Source organism: Fundulus heteroclitus, chromosome 22 (assembly GCF_011125445.2).
Source record: "Fundulus heteroclitus isolate FHET01 chromosome 22, MU-UCD_Fhet_4.1, whole genome shotgun sequence".
In the NCBI taxonomy this organism is placed as follows: domain Eukaryota; kingdom Metazoa; phylum Chordata; class Actinopteri; order Cyprinodontiformes; family Fundulidae; genus Fundulus; species Fundulus heteroclitus.
Window position 1 is genome coordinate 10,855,585 of NC_046382.1, and position 18,202 is coordinate 10,873,786.

Consider the following 18,202-nt stretch of genomic DNA (forward strand, 5'->3'; position numbering starts at 1 on the left):
CAGCCTGTAAAACAAAAAGCAAAGGGAAGAGAAGCCGTCGGGGAAGGAGGCCTCCGCTGTGGTCTCCCCTTTGACTCAGCTTTCCCAGAAGAGTGAATCAGCGAAGGGCGGCCGCAGAGGAGCCTGAAGGCTTTTTATCTGGGCCCCCAGGGCCTCTTCCAGGATAAGGAGGGGGCTCGGGTTAAACCACCAGCCTCTTTTATTCAGCTTCCTGCTGACTCACAGCTGTTAACCCGCAACTACTCTCCAGTTATGAGGAGGACCCACCCAGGTTGTGTAAGGCTGCCTTGATTTAGCGTGTTGATGTACGTTTTCCCTGGCATATCCTGCCTCGTGTCCACATATGTTGTTTACATGCTGCTGACATGTGTTTTATTATGTCTGGCAGAGTCTGCACCGCCAATCCAAACATGATACATGAGCCTCCTTGATCGGCTCAGCTGCTGCCGCCCTGGATGATGGCGCTTAAACTTCTGAGGGTTGAAATCCCTTCGCGGCACCTCACTCTCATACACGCTTCGCTTTAGGCAGACCCTTTTACTGCCATGCATAGTTTTCTGGAATTTAGCAGAGGGTAAATTTAGCTGCTGCTTCTTGTAATCTTTGTTTCAGTGGAAAAAGTCCTTGGCGCTCGCAGCTCCTTTCTCAACAAAGCTCAGCTTCACATCCTGCATGCGAGCTGCCCAGGAAAACCGCAGGCCCGTTGAGTAACTCCACTGGAGCTGCGGTGCGTTGGAGAACTTGCTCAGGGGCATCCGCTGATGTGAACCCGGTCACATCTTTCTCATATAACCAGTTTTTCCAGAGGAGATTGACACAAGTCTTTGCTTTGTCCGACACTGACGGTAAGTTCAAGACTTTATGCTGTTTTGCATGTGTTTTTTTATATATATATATATAATTTGCTCATTAATATCGTAGTAAAAGTATGTTTTTAATTTGTATTTATTGCTCATGATAAATCCAGTTATTCCTTGAGGAAGTTTAATCGACCAGTCAAAGCTGCCAAAGAGGAAACTCGGACAGCGATTTAGCTCCCAGCAGGACAAAGACTATAAACACACTGCTGTAGTAGATAAATGTCCTGGAGTGGTCCAGCCAAAGCCAAGACCTCAATTCAGAATGATGATCTTTGATTTAAAAAGTGTTATAACGTGCTTACGAAAGTGTCTACAAAGTATTTTAAGAATAGGTAGGCTGGATGAATAGTTATAAAGACTCCTATTTAGTTCTATATGAAATATTGTTCATGTTCTAATTGGTGGGATCTCTTTATGTTATAGGTTACAAGTCACATATCTTACTACCAGCATCAGGCTTTTAATAAGTTCCAGTAATTAACCAATCAGCCATTACCATCCATGCAGGTAAAATGTGCTAAAATTAAAGATCAGCTCTAATATTTCCACACAACAGAGGGAATAAGAGAGCAGAGTCGGGGGCTTTACGGTATGTAGCCTGAAGTTCAAACTCTGAAGTCTGATTTTCCAAGATCCCAGTCAGGAATCCAGCAGGAATGGCTCCTGAATCCACATCCAGAAACTCAGGGAGGTGGTATCCAGAATGGTTGCACACCTTGGCGAAGATGGTGATTATAAATAGTTTATTAACACGTGTTTATCACTTTTTAAACCAGTGGCACACATATTGCTGTTAGGTTTCGTTGTTTTTTTTTGATATACGTGTTCTTCTCGTGTTTTTTTGACACATAAAAAATATAAATGCATTATGATTTGCTTGTGCTGTCAGCAACAAAACAATTAGCAATACAAGAACACCTCCAATGGCCTTCCCAGCTTTGAACTCTGACTTCTGAGACAAATAAAATAGGAGCATTTATGCCCAGGAGGTGTGACCATCCGAAAAGGAAGTCGTTTCACAGTAAAAGTCCAGATTTCAAAACAGAATTCTGGTTTTCCATAAATAATTCTCAAGCTACGAATGTGACTAACACCATCTTTCTCTTCTTCCTGACTTTCGAGCACATTAGGACATCCATAGATATCAGCCAAGGTGTGACCCGTCTCTATTCTTCATTATAGCAAAAAACAAATTCACTGTTGATACTTTAGATCAGTGGCTTCAAAACTTGTCACCTGATTGTCAAAACAAAAGTACTAATATATATATATATATATATATATATATATATATATATATATATATATATATATATATATATATATATATATATATATATATATATATATCCTTTTCAACACAACAAAGCAACCACACCACTGACATGGCTGCTCTACATCAGGTAAACTCCCCATTATCCCACTAAATAACTATCACTGTCACATGACCAAACAGATGCTACATGGCCAACCCTCTCCCCTCCAGAAACACAAATGGCAACAAGATGGAAATTAACAGTTTATTTTTTTATATGTCAGCCCAGAGTTACTTATCAGACCCGTACTGATATGTTAAAAAGGACCAAGATTAGCTGATTCTGATGTTAACGCAGATATTTTGTGCATCCCTTCTTTGTCTTGTTCCAAAGAGTTTGCAAAAAGACTTTCATTTGTTGGTAATACTTTTTTCTTAATTAAAGATAATATTCTCCATTCGCATCAACCACACCTGCTGGTGGGCCAGATTCATATATTTTATAAATTACCCCCTGGTTTAGCTCAAATAATATCCAGGTGGTAAAACGGCCTAGTCCAAGTCCAGATGTAAATCCAAATGCGTGATGTGTCAAGACTTTTGGCACAAACTAATGTTCACAGATGCTCTCCATCCAATCTGACTGAGCACCAAGTTATTTTCCAAACGTTTCAGATGTCTCTAAATGTGCAAAACGCTGCCAGAGACACTCCTGAACAGACTTACAGCAGTTGCTGCGATGAAAGGTGGTTAAACAAACTGACTCTGGGAAGGCTATCCATTTTTCCCCTTCCACCTCACAATTGGGCACTTCGCTGCAAAAACAGAACTAGAAATAAGTAAATATTTTCTTAAAATGAGTGTATTTGTCCTTGATTTGAGCAGGTAAATAAGACTATTTGCCAATGGAATACGATTTTTGCACTTAAAATAGGAACAATTCATCTCCATCATCTTATTTCAAATGCAGGATGTCTAATGATCTTATTTTAGGGGTCAAAATACTCATTCCATTGGCAGATAATCTTATTTACCTGCTCAAATCAAGGATAAATACATTAACTTTTAAGAACTTTTTACTTATTTTTAGATCCATTTTTGCAGTGTTGGTGTTGATCTTTCACATAGGATCCCAACAAAGTGGACATGGTAGGCCTGAAAATGCTGACCTACGGATCTGTGATGGCGGTGTCGCTGCAGCCACACGGCTGCCTCCTCTCCCGGCTGTTCATTTGCAGACTGATCTGTATAGTCTCAAGTCCAAAGCTTGTGTCTGTCCTGGTTTTGTTTTGTTTTTAAGACATTGTGTGTCATTCAAACCAGATGCACTCCTTCATCCAGATTGTGTAAATTCTGCATTTAGAAGTTAAAATAAGTCACTATTTACATTTTTGCGTGAGGACATGGCGGGGCTGAGGAACCCGGGCACACGAGGAACGCCGCGAGGCTGCTAGGCAGGGCAGAAAGGCTCGGGGCGGTTCGGTCTGCTTGTGGTCGAGCCTTGAGCAGCAGGAAATGACCGAACTCACGGAGGCTAAAAATACGGCCCGTTGTTAAGGGAGAACAGGGCCAGAGAAGCAGCAGAGTACAGAAAATATTATTTCAATAAAACCACAAGCCCAAAACCGCCGCCTCTTTTTCAGATAAAAGCCCAGCCGGGAGGGTAGAGGGGGGTAAATGTTGGGTGTTGGTGAAGGCTTTAAGCAGGGCTGGTGGTTTATGCTGGGTCTTTTCAGCTTCTCTCTATTCACTCTGTTACCCGGGGAAAAGGGCGTGGCCGTTTGGATCAGCGCCGGCTGGTAGTTTCACCTCCCTGCCCTCCTCTCCTCTCCTCTCGCAGGGTAATTTCACACTGCCAAGCTCCGTGTACCCTGGCACTCGGCGGCGCCTGGGCTAAGAATGGAGCGCTCCTCCAGCTCACGCGATGTGGTGTGGCAGAAAGTTCCTGCAATGAAAAACGTTAATGGGAAGACGCGTATGAAAACCTGCGAGGGAAGAGGAAAAGAGGCTGCCAGCGGAGGGGTGGGGGGGAGCGGGATGTTCTCCTCGCTGACCACTGGCTAACCTGCCGGCCCCCCTCCCCTGTTATAAAAAACACATTTTTGGCCTCGTATGTGTTCTCTCACACTCCGTGCTTCACCCTCGCCCCCGGTTTCTTTTCTTTTTTTTCAAATCCTGTTTTCATTTAGCACATGGCAGCGCTCCATCGAACTCCTCAGTTTCCCCAAACCAAAGAGCTATTTCCTGATTCCCTCCCTCATTCATATAATTATTCCGCTGGACTCAGACTCCTGCTTCTCCTTTCACGTTTCCAGCAGTGCCTACTCTGAACTGAGGGTGACATCACAGCCTCAGCGCGGCAAAGGTGACCTGGCCCTGGCTGTTTCTGCTCATATACGACACATTGTGGGGTTTTTTTTTCCCACACTTTGTCACAATTACAAACTCATTTCTATTTGATGTGATGAATGAACGCACAGATCCTGTTTGTGATGGATTTCCAGCATTTGTGTTAAGCTTTACTCCGATGCCCTTAAATTAGGTCAATAGCAACTTATTGTCCTCAGAAGTAAACATATTAGAAAAAGCTGAGTCCACTTGTGTGTGATTTAATCTCAGTAGAAATCCAGCAGTTCTTTGAAGGCCATGAACATCCAGAAACAGACAGCGCCACAGGAACTAACACACCGTACCTGCAGTAAAACAAGACGTGGCAGCATCATGTTGTGGGGGGGGGGAGGGGGGTGGAAGATGGATGGAACTAATTAAAGGGAAATCCTAGAAGGAAACCTGATGGCTGTCGTAAATGACTTGAGACCGGGCCGGAGGTTCAGCTTCCAGCAGGACATCTACGCAAGGTGGGTCCTACAGGTTTTCTACATATTGAGTAAATACAAAGGCATGTCGCAATTTTCAGATTTGATTTATTCATTTATTCCACCATCTGTCGTCTTTACCTATTTATTGGGACGCAGGGGTGCAGCGGTCATTGGGTGAGAGGTGTGGTACGACATGTAAAGGTCACCAGTTCATTACAGCCAGAGGTGGGTGATGCAGGTTCAGAAAATTAAAAGCCTTGTGGGCCATCCACACAGGAGGCGGTGTGCACAACACTGCGCTCTAAAACCCGTTATTTTATATTATGGCATAGGGTGCAAAAGCGCAGTGCAGGCCATAGTCAAAGTTTGACTATAATGAACTTTGACCACGGCGTGCAGTGACAATGGAAACTGGGCCATCTGACCGTCAGACAGGAAGCAAAATGGGGGAGAATTCCCTGAGCTGTATGATACAAGATTGAGGTCGTTTTGGTGTGGAAACGGAGCTCTTTAACAAGCTCCCTGGACCTGTGGGTCTGGTGCACCCACAACCTCTTCCTCCTTGCTGCTCTATTTCTCCTCACTAACAAAGCTTGCTTCTTAGCACGGGACAGATGCGTATTTGCTGCTGACAACTTGACTTTAAATGGTGTTATTTTTTACCAAGACATGTCATTTAAATCCCATATTAAACAGGTTTCCAGGGTTTCCTTTCTTCACCTCTGGAATAACGGTAAAATTAGAAATATTGTGTCCAGGAGTGATGCCGAAAAACTGGCCCATGCATTTGTTACTTCAAGGCTGGACTATTGTAATTCTTTACTACCAGGAAGTCCACAAAATGTTCAAATGTTCAAAGTCTTCAGCTGATCCAAAATGCTGCAGCAAGAGTTCTGATGAAAATCAACAAGAGGGATCATACTTCTCCAATTTTAGCTTCCCTTCATTGGCTTCCTGTTAAATCAAGAATATAATTAAAAATCTTCTTCTAACGTATAAAGCCCTTAATAATCAAACTCCATCATATATCAGAGCTCTGATTACCCCGTATGTTCCTAACAGAGCACTTCGCTCTCAGACTGCAGGTCTGCTGGTGGTTCCTAGAGTCTCTAAAAGTAGAATGGGAGGCAGATCCTTTAGCTATCAGGCTCCTCTCCTGTGGAACCAGCTCCCAGTTTTGGTCCGTGAGGCAGACACCCTGTCTACTTTTAAGACTAGGCTTAAAACATTTCTTTTTGACAAAGCTTATAGTTAGAGTGGCTCATGTTACCCTAAGCTACCTCTATAGTTATGCTGCTATAGGCTTAGGCAGCTGGAGGACATCAGGGTCTATTTCTCTCACTCTACTGAGTTCTCCTACTGTTCTCCAAAATACATTGTTTTTTAACTTGTTTCTCTGTCATTCTTTCTTCATAGAAGGTACACCTGGTCTGGTGTTCTGTTAGCTGTGACATCATCCAGGCAAGGCAGATCATCCACTATTACATATAACATAGAAAGTACTCCTGGCTCAATGTGTGCTTCTGTGCTTTCTGTGTCTCTGCTCTGTCTTCTCTAACCCCCAGTGGGTCGAGGCAGATGAGCGTTCATACTGAGCCTGGTTCTGGTTCTGCTGGAGGTTTTCCTCCCTGTTAAAGGGGAGTTTTCCTCTCCACTGTCGCTTCATGCATGCTCAGTATGAGGGATTGCTGCAAAGCCATCAACAATGCAGACGACTATCCCTGTAGCTCTACGCTCTTTCAGGAGGAGTGAATGCTGCTTGTCAAGACTTGATGCAATTTGCTTGGTTTCCTTAGAGAGGAAACTTTCTGACCAATCTGGAGGATTTGATTGAACTTGACATTGTAAAGTGATTTGAAATGACATGTATCATGAATTGCCGCTTTATAACTAAAATTGAATTGATCTGAACAACAAAAACAAAGGATGCAGCGCTGAGCCAGCATGGTGCTGTGCTGAACCCTGCGGCAAGCGCAGCTTACACCGCCCCCTGTGTGGAAGGACCATTACAGAGATTAGTTCCAACCATTTGCCTTTCCAGCTCCCTAGCTCAGAGACTAATGTTTAAATTGCTGGTTTTAAACTCCAGTCCTCGAGGGCCCATGTAACTTTTAGATGCATCTCTGCTTCTAAACACCTGACTCCAATATGAGCTCATTAGCAGAGCCTGACTGCACACTAGTGAGGTAGTTTAGACATTTGATTTAGGTGGGTAGAGCAAGGGACACGTCCACAAGTTCCAGGAAACAGGCCCTCGAGGGTTTGAGGTAATCTGGGTAAGTGAATAGGATGAAGGAATACTAGCAAAGGTTTTTACTTTCTGAAGCCAAATGTACCCTCTGATGGGAGAACATGCAAGCTCCATGCAGAAAGTACCCCAGGTCAGGGGTTTAAACCTAAGACCTTATTTCTGCAAGGCAGCAGTACTTGCCTGGGTAGTTGTACTCTAAGCTATCACACAAAATACCGGTTAAATACTTTGATGTCCGTGGTTGTCACCTGAGAAAATGTGGAAAGATTCGAAGGGTGTGAATACTTTTTTCAGGCCCTGTACTCAGTCTGATCCCGTTATGATTGGATTTTAATATTTCAGACTGAAATCATGTGGTCAAAGGGTGAGAACTTGAGCTTAGCACGCAATGATTCATGGCTCGGTTACATGTTAACAGTCACATGGCTGATGTGATGAGGGCTTTGGTTAAAGACTGCGGTATTCACTCCATAACTGACCACATTGTTCCCATTCACTCACACGCAGACCTAACTTTTTATACGACTCTTATTTAGCTGCAGTGTGCTCCCACTTTCTCTGGTAAAAAGAGCAACTCGCTTGTTTTTGGGGGGCTGGTTTTAGCGGCTCAGCTTGTGTAGAGTTCACTTTCCCTCTCTTCACAGCATCTGCTGATCTCATTTCTTTTAAACCGTGTTTTTAAAACTTGTGAGCAGTGTGCTTCTGTCCTCGCCTTTTCACTGCTTATCCCCATAAACCAAACAGAGCTGTAGTTGTTCAGTGGCTGCTGCAGAGGACAGACACAAGACTGGCATTGGAAGGTGGAGGTGTTGCAGAACGACAGCTATGTGGAGGCTTTTAAGAAAATGAAATGTATGGAAAGAGGAAATATTTCCTGTGTTTTTTATGTTTCTCATCATCTCTGACACGCTGAATATCAGCTTCTGGACCAAATTCAGGCTGAAGGACTAAACTGTTGATCACAGTTTGTTGGCTTTAGTCTGAGAAGTCTCCACAGACAGATGCTCAACTGGATTTAAATGTGAGGATTTTCCTCACAAAACTCTCCATTTGCTGGTCTTTGAGCCACTTCGTTATCGATGTTACTGTGTAAGAGAGGGTCTCTGTGTTGCCGTAAAACAGACGGATCATGACGAGATTTTTCCTGGACTGTTAGACGAAGTTCTTCTTGGATGAGTTGTTGATCTCAGTCTCAGCCTTGCCAGTGTTTTTGGGAAGTGTTGAAAGGAGAGCCACTAGCCTTGTCATGAAGCAGCCCCGCATATTCAGTAAAATTGTATTTATATAGCGCCAATTCATAAAAAATGTCATCTCAAGCCACTTTCCAAAGTCAAATTCAACCTGATTATATAGATTGGATCAGATTATACAGATTGGTCAGAATGTTTCCTCTCTAATGAAACCCAGCAGGTTGCATCAAGTCTCTCCAAGCAGCATTCACTCCTCCTGAAAGAGCGTAGAGCCACAGTGGACAGTCGTCTGCATTGTTGATGGCTTTGCAGCAATCCCTCATACTTAGCATGCATGAAGCGATAGTGGAGAGGAAAACTCCCCTTTAACAGGAAGGAAAACCTCCAGCAGAACCAGAACGAGGCTCAGTGTGAACGATCATCTGCCTCGACTCACTGGGGGTTAGAGAAGACAGAGCAGAGACATAATGAGAGACAGAAAAGCACACATTGATCCAGGAATCAATGGCTTGTAGAAGGACGCTTCACTGTTGCCACCCATAGTGGGGCAGCGTCATGCTGTGGCATTGTTTAGGTATCATGGGTTCTGGGGAATTGCACAGAGGGGATGAGAGACTGAACAGGAGCAACAAGATATTGCACTGGGACAGATATCCTGAAACCACACTGAACCTGGTTCTGGAAAGCGGCAAGCAGGCTAAAATAGAAGACCCCACCTCAACTCCACCGACCGTTTATGGAGTTTGCCTAAACCCCAGGTCTGTGCCAGGAAATGTGTGCTTTCTAATCATAAAACAGAGAAACAGCAGCTACTGTCATCATAGTTACAACCACCAAGATGCTGACACGCCCTGTCTCTGAGAAGCACGCCATGAGGAAAACCTTTGACAGCTAGTGGGAGTAAATGTCCATGAGATCCTGGAGTGATTTACTTTAGGGTCCAATAAGAAGGAAGCAGTCCAAGGGGAGTGAGTTTAGCGGGCACTGTATAGTCTCCTTACAGCCTCTCCAAAGCCTAAATTATAAATGAAGATCTGCTCAAGAGTGTATTTATATGGCCGCTAAAAACAAATCTTACTCTTTATTAGGTGGGTAAAACAACTATGACCGAGACTCAGCATAGGCTCAACTATACCCAGTAAACAGGCAGCAATGTTCTTCTCCTCCGTTACTGTTTTATTACTGTCAGAGACAAATTGTTATTGACAGGATTTGCTTTTCTCCTGCACTGTTACATTCTTATCACTGCTGCACTCTATATTTGCAATGTTGTTTTTATTTCAATTGCAATCTCATTACATTGTCGTAAACTGTCATTTTGTATGCACAGAAATTTGCCTAAGTCGAAGGATTTGTCAAGGTAAATTATGCAGTGTCTCGAAAAGGGACTCGTGTTGCCTAACCTTTAATTCAATTCAATTCAATTCAATTCTATTTATATAGCGCCAAATCATGAAACATGTCATCTCAAGGCACTTTACAAAGTGAAGTTCAATCATGTAATACAGATTGGGTCAGATTATACAGATTGGTCAAAAATGTCCTATATAAGGGAACCAGTTGATTGCATCAAAGTCCCGACAAGCAGCATTCACTCCTGGAGAAGCGTAGAGCCACAGGAAGAGTCATCTGCATTGTACATGGCTTTGCTGCAATCCCTCATACTGAGCAAGCATGAAGCGACAGTGGGAAGAAAAACTCCCTATTAACGGGAAGGAAAAACCTCCAGTTGAACCGGGCTCAGTGTGAACGGTCATCTGCCTCGACCGACTGGGGTTACAGAAGACAGAGCAGAGACACAACAAGAGAGACAAAAAAGCACAGAAGCACACATTGATCTAGTAATCTGTTCTACATTAGATGGTAATAGCGGGTGAGCCGTCTTCTCTGGATGATGTCACAGTTAACAGAACGCCAGACCAGGTGTACCTACTATGAAGAAAAAGAGAGAGAGCAAAAAGTTAAAAGCTGAAATGACGACAGTCATTTCAATGTAATACAATGCAAAACTGGACAACAGTAGACTAAAGAACAGTAGAAATCAGTAGAGTGAGAAAATTAGACCCTGATGTCCTCCTGATGCCCTTTAAACACTGTCACTGTGTTTTAGTTGGTTTTATGTGAGAGACTAACAGAAAGTGGTGTTTCATTGTGAAATAAAAGGGACAACTAAGGTTTTCTCATTTAAAAAAGTAAAAATCAGACTTGCTCATCTAGTTCTAGTCTAGAAAGCATCATTGGGGATGCCCTTTGCCACATTGCATCCCCACAGCATGATGCTGCCATCACTATGTTTCATAGTGGGGGTGGTATGATCAGGGTAATGTGCTTTCTTGTTTGATTTGTTCTGTGAAACTACGCACTTTGCATCGGACCAGAGCGCCTTCTGCTGTGTCTCCCACGTGACTTGTAGCTTGTGGAAAACTACAAGCTTTTTCAAACAATGGCACATCTTCTTGCCGGTCTTGTGTATAAGCCAGATTTTCACCAATAATAATTGTCCTGTTGACAAATTCTCCCAGCTGAGATACTTGATCCTTGCAGCTCCTCCAGAGTTTCCATAAAACTCTTGGTTCTCTGATTAATAGTCTTGCCCGGCCTGCCAGGTTAGGTGGCAGTCCATTACTTGGCTTTGCAGTTGTGCCATAGTATTTCCATTTGTTTAATACCAACTCGGCTTCTCGACAAAGTTCTCCATGACCTGTCTGCAGTGTTCCTCAGTCTTCATGATGCTGTTTGTTCACTCCTGTTTTCTATTTTTTTTTTTTTACAACACTAGTGGCTCATTTTTCGTACAGTGGGCTGACAGGAATGGGGGTACAAGAGAGGGGGAGTTGAACCGGGTCGGCCGTGTCGAGGACTAAGGCCTCCATACATGGGCCGTGCGCGCTAACCACTGCAACACCGAAGCACGCCTCATTCCTGTTTTCTAACAAACCAAATCAACCCATTTTCACATCAACGCGGACCAGCTTCCTCACAGCACGAGGCTGCAACCTCATTGTTCCCCCGTGTGGATGCTGTTTTCAGGGTCTTTTGCATGTAGAACAGAAACTTTAAATTTTTGTCTTATCTGAGTAGGAAACCTACTTCCAACAAGGATTAAAAACAAACTTTAAACTGGGGTTTTATAAACCCGTTTTTAAGAAAATGCTTTCTTTTACCATTATTCCAAAAAGAAAACAGCAGATCTATGGAGAGCCGTGGACCTCTTTCTGCATGGTGTTTGCATTTTCTCCCTGTGCATGTGTGGGTTCTCTCTGGGTACTCTTGCTTCCTCCCACAGTCTAGGTTAATCGGTCTCTCCCCTTATGTATGAGTGTGTGACTGTATGGTTGCTTTTCTTCAGTGTGTCTCTGCCAACTTTCACACTGCAGGTCTTAATGCTCAATTCCAATTTTTTTTGCCTGAGATGGGATTTTTTGGGGTAGCCGTTCATATTACTATTAAATGAGACCAACATCATACTTCTGTCTGAACGGTTCAAGATCGCAAAGCGACCCGCGTGCGCAGATAACAGAAGGAGACGTTCAGAAGCAGCGCGCTGTTTACAGAAGTAATGATGAATGTAATCGTTTCTTACGACGGAGTATTAGGGCCACTCATGAAGAGAAAAAATATTTTTGCCATGACGAGATTAAACTCGACATGTCAACTTTAAAGTCGCCATGTTGACATTAAACTCAACATTTCGAGAATAAAGTTGATATATCGTGGCGACTTTAATCTCGACATTCCAAAGTTTGGAGAAAAGAGCAACCGCGCTCCACAGCTGCAGTCTCTGCGTTTTAATTAAGTGTGAAGGTAGTCTTTGCCGTGGTGCAACTGTACAATCATCACTGGAAGCCTACCAATAACGTAACGTCTTTCCCTAGTGATGCTTACCCGGGTTCGCAGTTCTGAATTTGAGATTCTCGAAATGTCGAGTTTAATCTCGTCATGGCAAAAAAAAAAATTCCCTTCATGTGTGGCCCTAATACTCCGTCGTAGTTTCTAGAGGTGTTCGATAAAGTTTTCTTAAAAAAGAAAACCCTTGAAAAAATAAAGACGCGGATACCTGCCCACATCTATCCTCATTATTATTATTATTAGAAAGCTGTTCAGCAATGGGAACCAACAATATTAAGACCACATCATAGCACGACTAATAAAGCAAGAAGAAAGCAGCACAGCTATTAATGACGGTCTTCTATGGAGCGCTAACAGCTGATACTGTGTGTCGATGTGTAGTGAGAGACTGCGACATGAACGTTCAGACAGCGGACGCTTTGAAAAAAATCCGATATGTGTCCGAATTAGTAGCACATATGGAAGTGGCACAAATCTGATTTTATCTTTTTTTTTGTTTTGGGTGAAAAGATCGGAATCGGGGTGTTCAGACTGCCGTGAAGAAAACAGATATATGTTGCATAAAAAGATTGGATTTGAGTTGCAATTCCCCCACAGTGTGAACGTTGCCTCTGTGTTGACCTGTGATGACCTGTCCAGGGTGTATCCGCTTCTCACCCAATAGGCCGCTGGAGATGGGCACCAGCCCCTTGCAACCCTGCAAAGATAAACGCTGGATGGATCTCTGCAGCTCTGAAATTTGTATTTATAAAAAAAAGAACAGAAAATGTTAAAACCCCATGTTATTTGTATATTCTAATCCACAATTGGGAACTACTTTCTGTTAATCTATCGCATGAAATCTCAACAAAATGCATGGAATCTTTGCACTTGTAATGTGACTCAGTGCAGAAAAGTTCAAGGGAAATGGATACTTTTCCAAAGAAGTGCACCATAATGATCAGCACTTTAACCCTGCTTGGGTTGCACGGCTGAGTCACGCAGGGATCATGAGAGTTGTAGTTAGGAAACCAAGGTGTGGAGGGAGATGTAGAAAGACGATAATTATACCTATTGCCGCTCCCTTCCTCCTCCACGACGTCCCCCTGCAACAATGGTCTCTTAAGGGAAGCGGAGCCGTTGGCAACGTTCTGGGAGTGTCCTGAAGGACCACAGGAGGCCGACGGAGCCAACAAAATGCTGTCGAGGGGGAAAGCGGACACCGCCGAGGGGAGTCTGGAGGAGGACGGCTGTGAGAGATCCACCGGCTCGCCTTGCCAGACAGTCAAATCTCTGAGACCGCACACAGGGCAGGCTTCCACACGCCACAGTGATCTCCATCACTCAACAATACAGCTGACACGCTTAAATTAAAGCGGGACACACAAAGCAACGCTACATTTTGGTGCCTTATTTTTATCATCTTTGCATGTATAACTTTCATGACGTGACATCTCTGCAGCACCCCGGGACAACCTGTCCAGTTCAAGCCTGTCTGTCTCGGCTTCGATGTCTTTAGCTGGGAAAGATGAGATTCCCAGGGTGCAGGGCAATATGACATTCAAGATGCGTTGAATTTCATTAGAAAAGAACACAGAGTACCACGCAGGGCGCTGCTTCATGCGACACCATCTGCTGAGTCATGACGGGCTCGCTGGTTCCCAACTTTTCCCAAAAAATTTAGATTGAAAGAATATGGCGAGGTGATGCCATGATGCAACTTTGAGTCAGCCATGAATCCGTTCTAAGCTGGTGGAAAATCCTGAATCCCAGCAAGAAAAATGACTAAGACTTCCAAATAAGTGAGGAAGAAGCAAGACAGTGAAATGTTTCCTGATCCCAAAAAAAAAATAAAAATAAATAAATAAATAAATATATATATATATATATATATATATATATATATATATATATATATATATATATATATATATATATATATATATATATAATAGACATTTCTGTTTGGCCTCAAAGCTTTCCTACTGTAAGATTTTTTTTACAGGTTGCCACATATTACATGCGATTGCACCAAAAAGCACAGGAACAAATAATTATAGCAAAAATGTGTAACATGTGAAAAACATGTTTTACGCATAGAAAGATTTAAATGTGGTTTTACGTGTCACGTCGTGTAATCTCATTCGAGTAAACGTTTTTTTTAATTCACCATGTGGTTCCCATTTTACCACGACATAACTGCCACATGTGGAAAAATGTGTATTCACATGTCGCTACAGCAGAACATTTTCACATGTGAAATGTGTTGGAAAACGTTTTACGCGTTTTTTTATTTGTTACTACGCAAAACAATTTTCCTGCGTAATTTCCACACGGGGAACGTGTTTCACTTTTCTGCATGTGAATTCAACACATGCTTCCCATTTCGTTGCCACATGTGAAATGTGTTCATCTGTTGCTACACAATATAATGTCCACGTGGGTTTTACATGTTAGTGGAAAGTCTAATTTCCAGTTGTGAAACAAACGGAAGGTTTTCCCATGTGTGTCTCTCAGGTTTCTACACAATGCAAGTTCATCTTTTTTCTGCTTTTCCCTTTCAGGGGTTGCCAGAACGAGTCTTCTGTCTCCTTCTAACCCTATCTCCTGCATCTTCTGTCACACCTACTACCTTCATGCGCTCCTTCACTCCATCCATAAATCTCCTCTGGTCTTCCTCTAGGCTTCCTGCATCAACATCCTTCTAGCAATGTGCACTGTCCCTCCTCTGCACATCTCAGACTGGCCTCTCCAGCTTTTTCTTTAGAACATCTAACAATAGCTGTTCCTTTGGTGTCTGCTGTCTCTAAAGCAGACACCATCGCTGGTCTCGTACACCTTTCCTTTCATTCTTGCTGATGCTCTTATCACACAACACGGCTGAAATTTTTCTCCACCCGTTCCAACCTGCTTGGCCACATTTCTTCACCTCATTTCCTACTCAAGTTGCTCTGGACTGTTGACCCTAAGTGCTTAAAATCCTACACCTTCTTTACCTCATGCTTCCACTTGGGACCCTCTCATTCACTCACATAGATTCTGTCTTGTGACAGTCGTCTGCATTGTTGATGGCTTTGCAGCAATCCCTCATGCTGAGCATGCATGAAGCGACAGTGGAGAGGAAAACTCCCCTTTAACAGGGAGGAGAACCTCCAGCAGAACCAGAACCAGGCTCAGTGTGAACGCTCATCTGCCTCGACCCACTGGGGGTTAGAGAAGACAGAGCAGAGACACAGAAAGCACAGAAGCTCACATTGACCCAGGAGTACTTTCTATGTTAGATGGTAATAGATGATCTGTCTTCCCTGGATGATGTCACAGCTAACATAACGCCAGACCATTATTTATTAATTAATAAATTAATTAATAAATAAATGGGACTAATTAATAAATCAGACTGAAAGATGGTTGCCACTCCTCCTCCTCTTCCCACAGATCTGGGAATGTGGAAATTTGTGGAAAATTGGAGGGAGTTGACTCATTTATACTAACGTAGTCCTCTTGTAGCCAGGTTTCTTTGAGACAAAATCAATCTGATTATCAGAAATCAATTCATTAACTAACAAAGTCTTTGGAGGGAGAGACCTTATATTTAATAAATCACATTTAATTGTTTTATTTTTGGTTGTGTCATATTGATTGTTATGAGATTTTTATGATTTGCTCCATTCAGATCCGTTTTGAATCTGTTTAGTTTTGGCCGTGGAACACTGTCTCAGTGGGGTAATGGGTGGGTGACAGTGCAGAAGCTGCAGAGACGTGTGTTAAACTACAGCTCTGCTTCCTGGTCTGGACTCTGGACTCTGGGTTGTCAGCATTTTGGAGAGCTAATAAATCTGGCCAGATTCCTAGAAAGAAGAGCTGCACCATCCAAACTGGGATGGATGCCGTCTCTCCGGATCAGACGGTACCCTGTTGGTCACCTGCACGGATGGGGATTTCCAGCCAAAGGCGTTGGCCGACCCGGTATGGAGATCAAGTTATTGACTCGCATTGTAAATCTTGCCTTCAGTTTTTCGCCGGATGCCCTTCCTGATGCAACCATCTGCGTTTCTCCAGGCCTGGGACTGACACAAATAGGACGCTATGCCCCCTTTGAGTCTGCGTTCCGTACATTATTACACCGTGTAATTTCCACATGTAAAACAAGCCAGGAAATAATTGTACGTGTTAATTATTTTTAAACATGTATTTTACACACTGTGTGAAACGTGAAATTTCTCTTATAGCTCTTATAGCTTGGAAAATCTTATAAAAGCTGAAAGAGAAGAATGCAGTGGCTATAACCGTGTCAAACAATATTTCCCTGTTTAAAACGATAGTCTTTGTCTGATGACGTGCAGTTTTGGGGCAGAGTAAACATTTAAACTTAAATAAATGTTAGCAGCCCAGCTTGTGTTATGAACATGGGTTCATCAATGGTTGCTGGATGAGGGATGGGCTGTCTGGTGCTCCCTTTTACACAGTTAATTACCTAATAGCACCGTTATCCCAGCGCTGCACACTGGCTGCGGTTTAGCTTTGTTAACGCGCTTTGAGTCATCCGTATAACTAAAAAACTGCTCTAAGAGTTTGGGTCCATTTAGAGTTTTACATAGAAGCCCATCAGCTGCACTGGAGAAGTTACACGTGTTACATATTAATACCCTAAAGCCACGTTTCCCATATGCAGAACATGTGGTTCATATATCTGACGTGAAATTCACATGTGCCTAGTCATAGCCACGTAAATTTCATTGGGTTATTTCTCATAAAAAGAAAACGCTGCATTTCTTTTAGCAAAAAGAAATTAAAAAAAATCATATAACGCAGTAATGCCTGCCAATTTCCATCAAAAAGAATCCTGCTTCATTGCAGATTGAAACTAATATGATCTGTATTCCCATAAAATGTGGACTTCATAGGGAGTCATGTAGCAGTAGAAAATGGGAATTTAACCCCAAACTTGATTTGGTTAACTTGGAGTTTTGTGTTTCTAATGTTAAGGCTCAAGTCTAGGGTTTGTTGAGAAACTAATTTTTTTCTAAGCAGCGTCTGCTCTGTTTCACACCGTTAAAGGTATACTATGCAACCGGGGTTGATTTTCCAGCAAGGCTCCCCCCAGAGGGCGAAAGTAAAAGTGCACTGTCGTAAAGATGCTCAGTTGTTCTGGTTTCTCCGTCAAGCTAGGCGCGGTTGTTTTGAGCTTAGCAGACAGGCGAATGCAACGAAAAGTGGAAAAAACGGCAGTACAAACAACGACTAACACAGTGAAAGTATGAACATGCGCACAGAGAGAGAGAAACCATTCCAATGTTACTTACAATCGTATCAGCAGAAACGCGAGGTCCGCGTCAGCCTTGCAGCCTTCTTTTTTCTTTTAGCTCTCGCCATTCGGAAAAAGCTTGCCCGATGTTCACCCGTGTACGACTCCTCTCTCTGTCCAGAGCCTTTTCCTCTTTCTTGCCTGCTCCGACATGGGCTTTCCCTGTTTTCTCGCTGGTTCCGCCATGATAACTGCACAAATATCGCCACTGCGCTACCAACGAGCACACCTTTCACTGGGGGCGTGTAGCAGTTCTCGCCGTAAAGCAAGACCGACTCTCGTGATGCACCAGACTTCTGAGCCTGTGGGTGCGGGCCGAGGGCTCCTGCAATAGCGTACCGCGAGCGAGCTATTTTTAGAAACGTAAGTCACGATGACGTCACATCACGTGGTACCCAGTAGGGCAAGCTTGCATAGTCCGCCGCTGTTTCGACCGGTGCAGTCGGCCTACATATGTAGCAAGCATTTTGTCGGAGGAAAGGGCACAACCGAAGAACATCCTGACCCAATTCCAGCGACATCAAGTAGTGAACAGGTAAGAGTATTTTAGTGGCCGACATGTTAATAAAGAAGCGCCTGCTACCATGATAGCATATAGGCTATCATGGTAGCAGGCGCTAACATGATAGCCTGCTACCAGGATAGCTTACTCAAAAACATTTCAATAAGACAAACATTAAACATATACTGATCC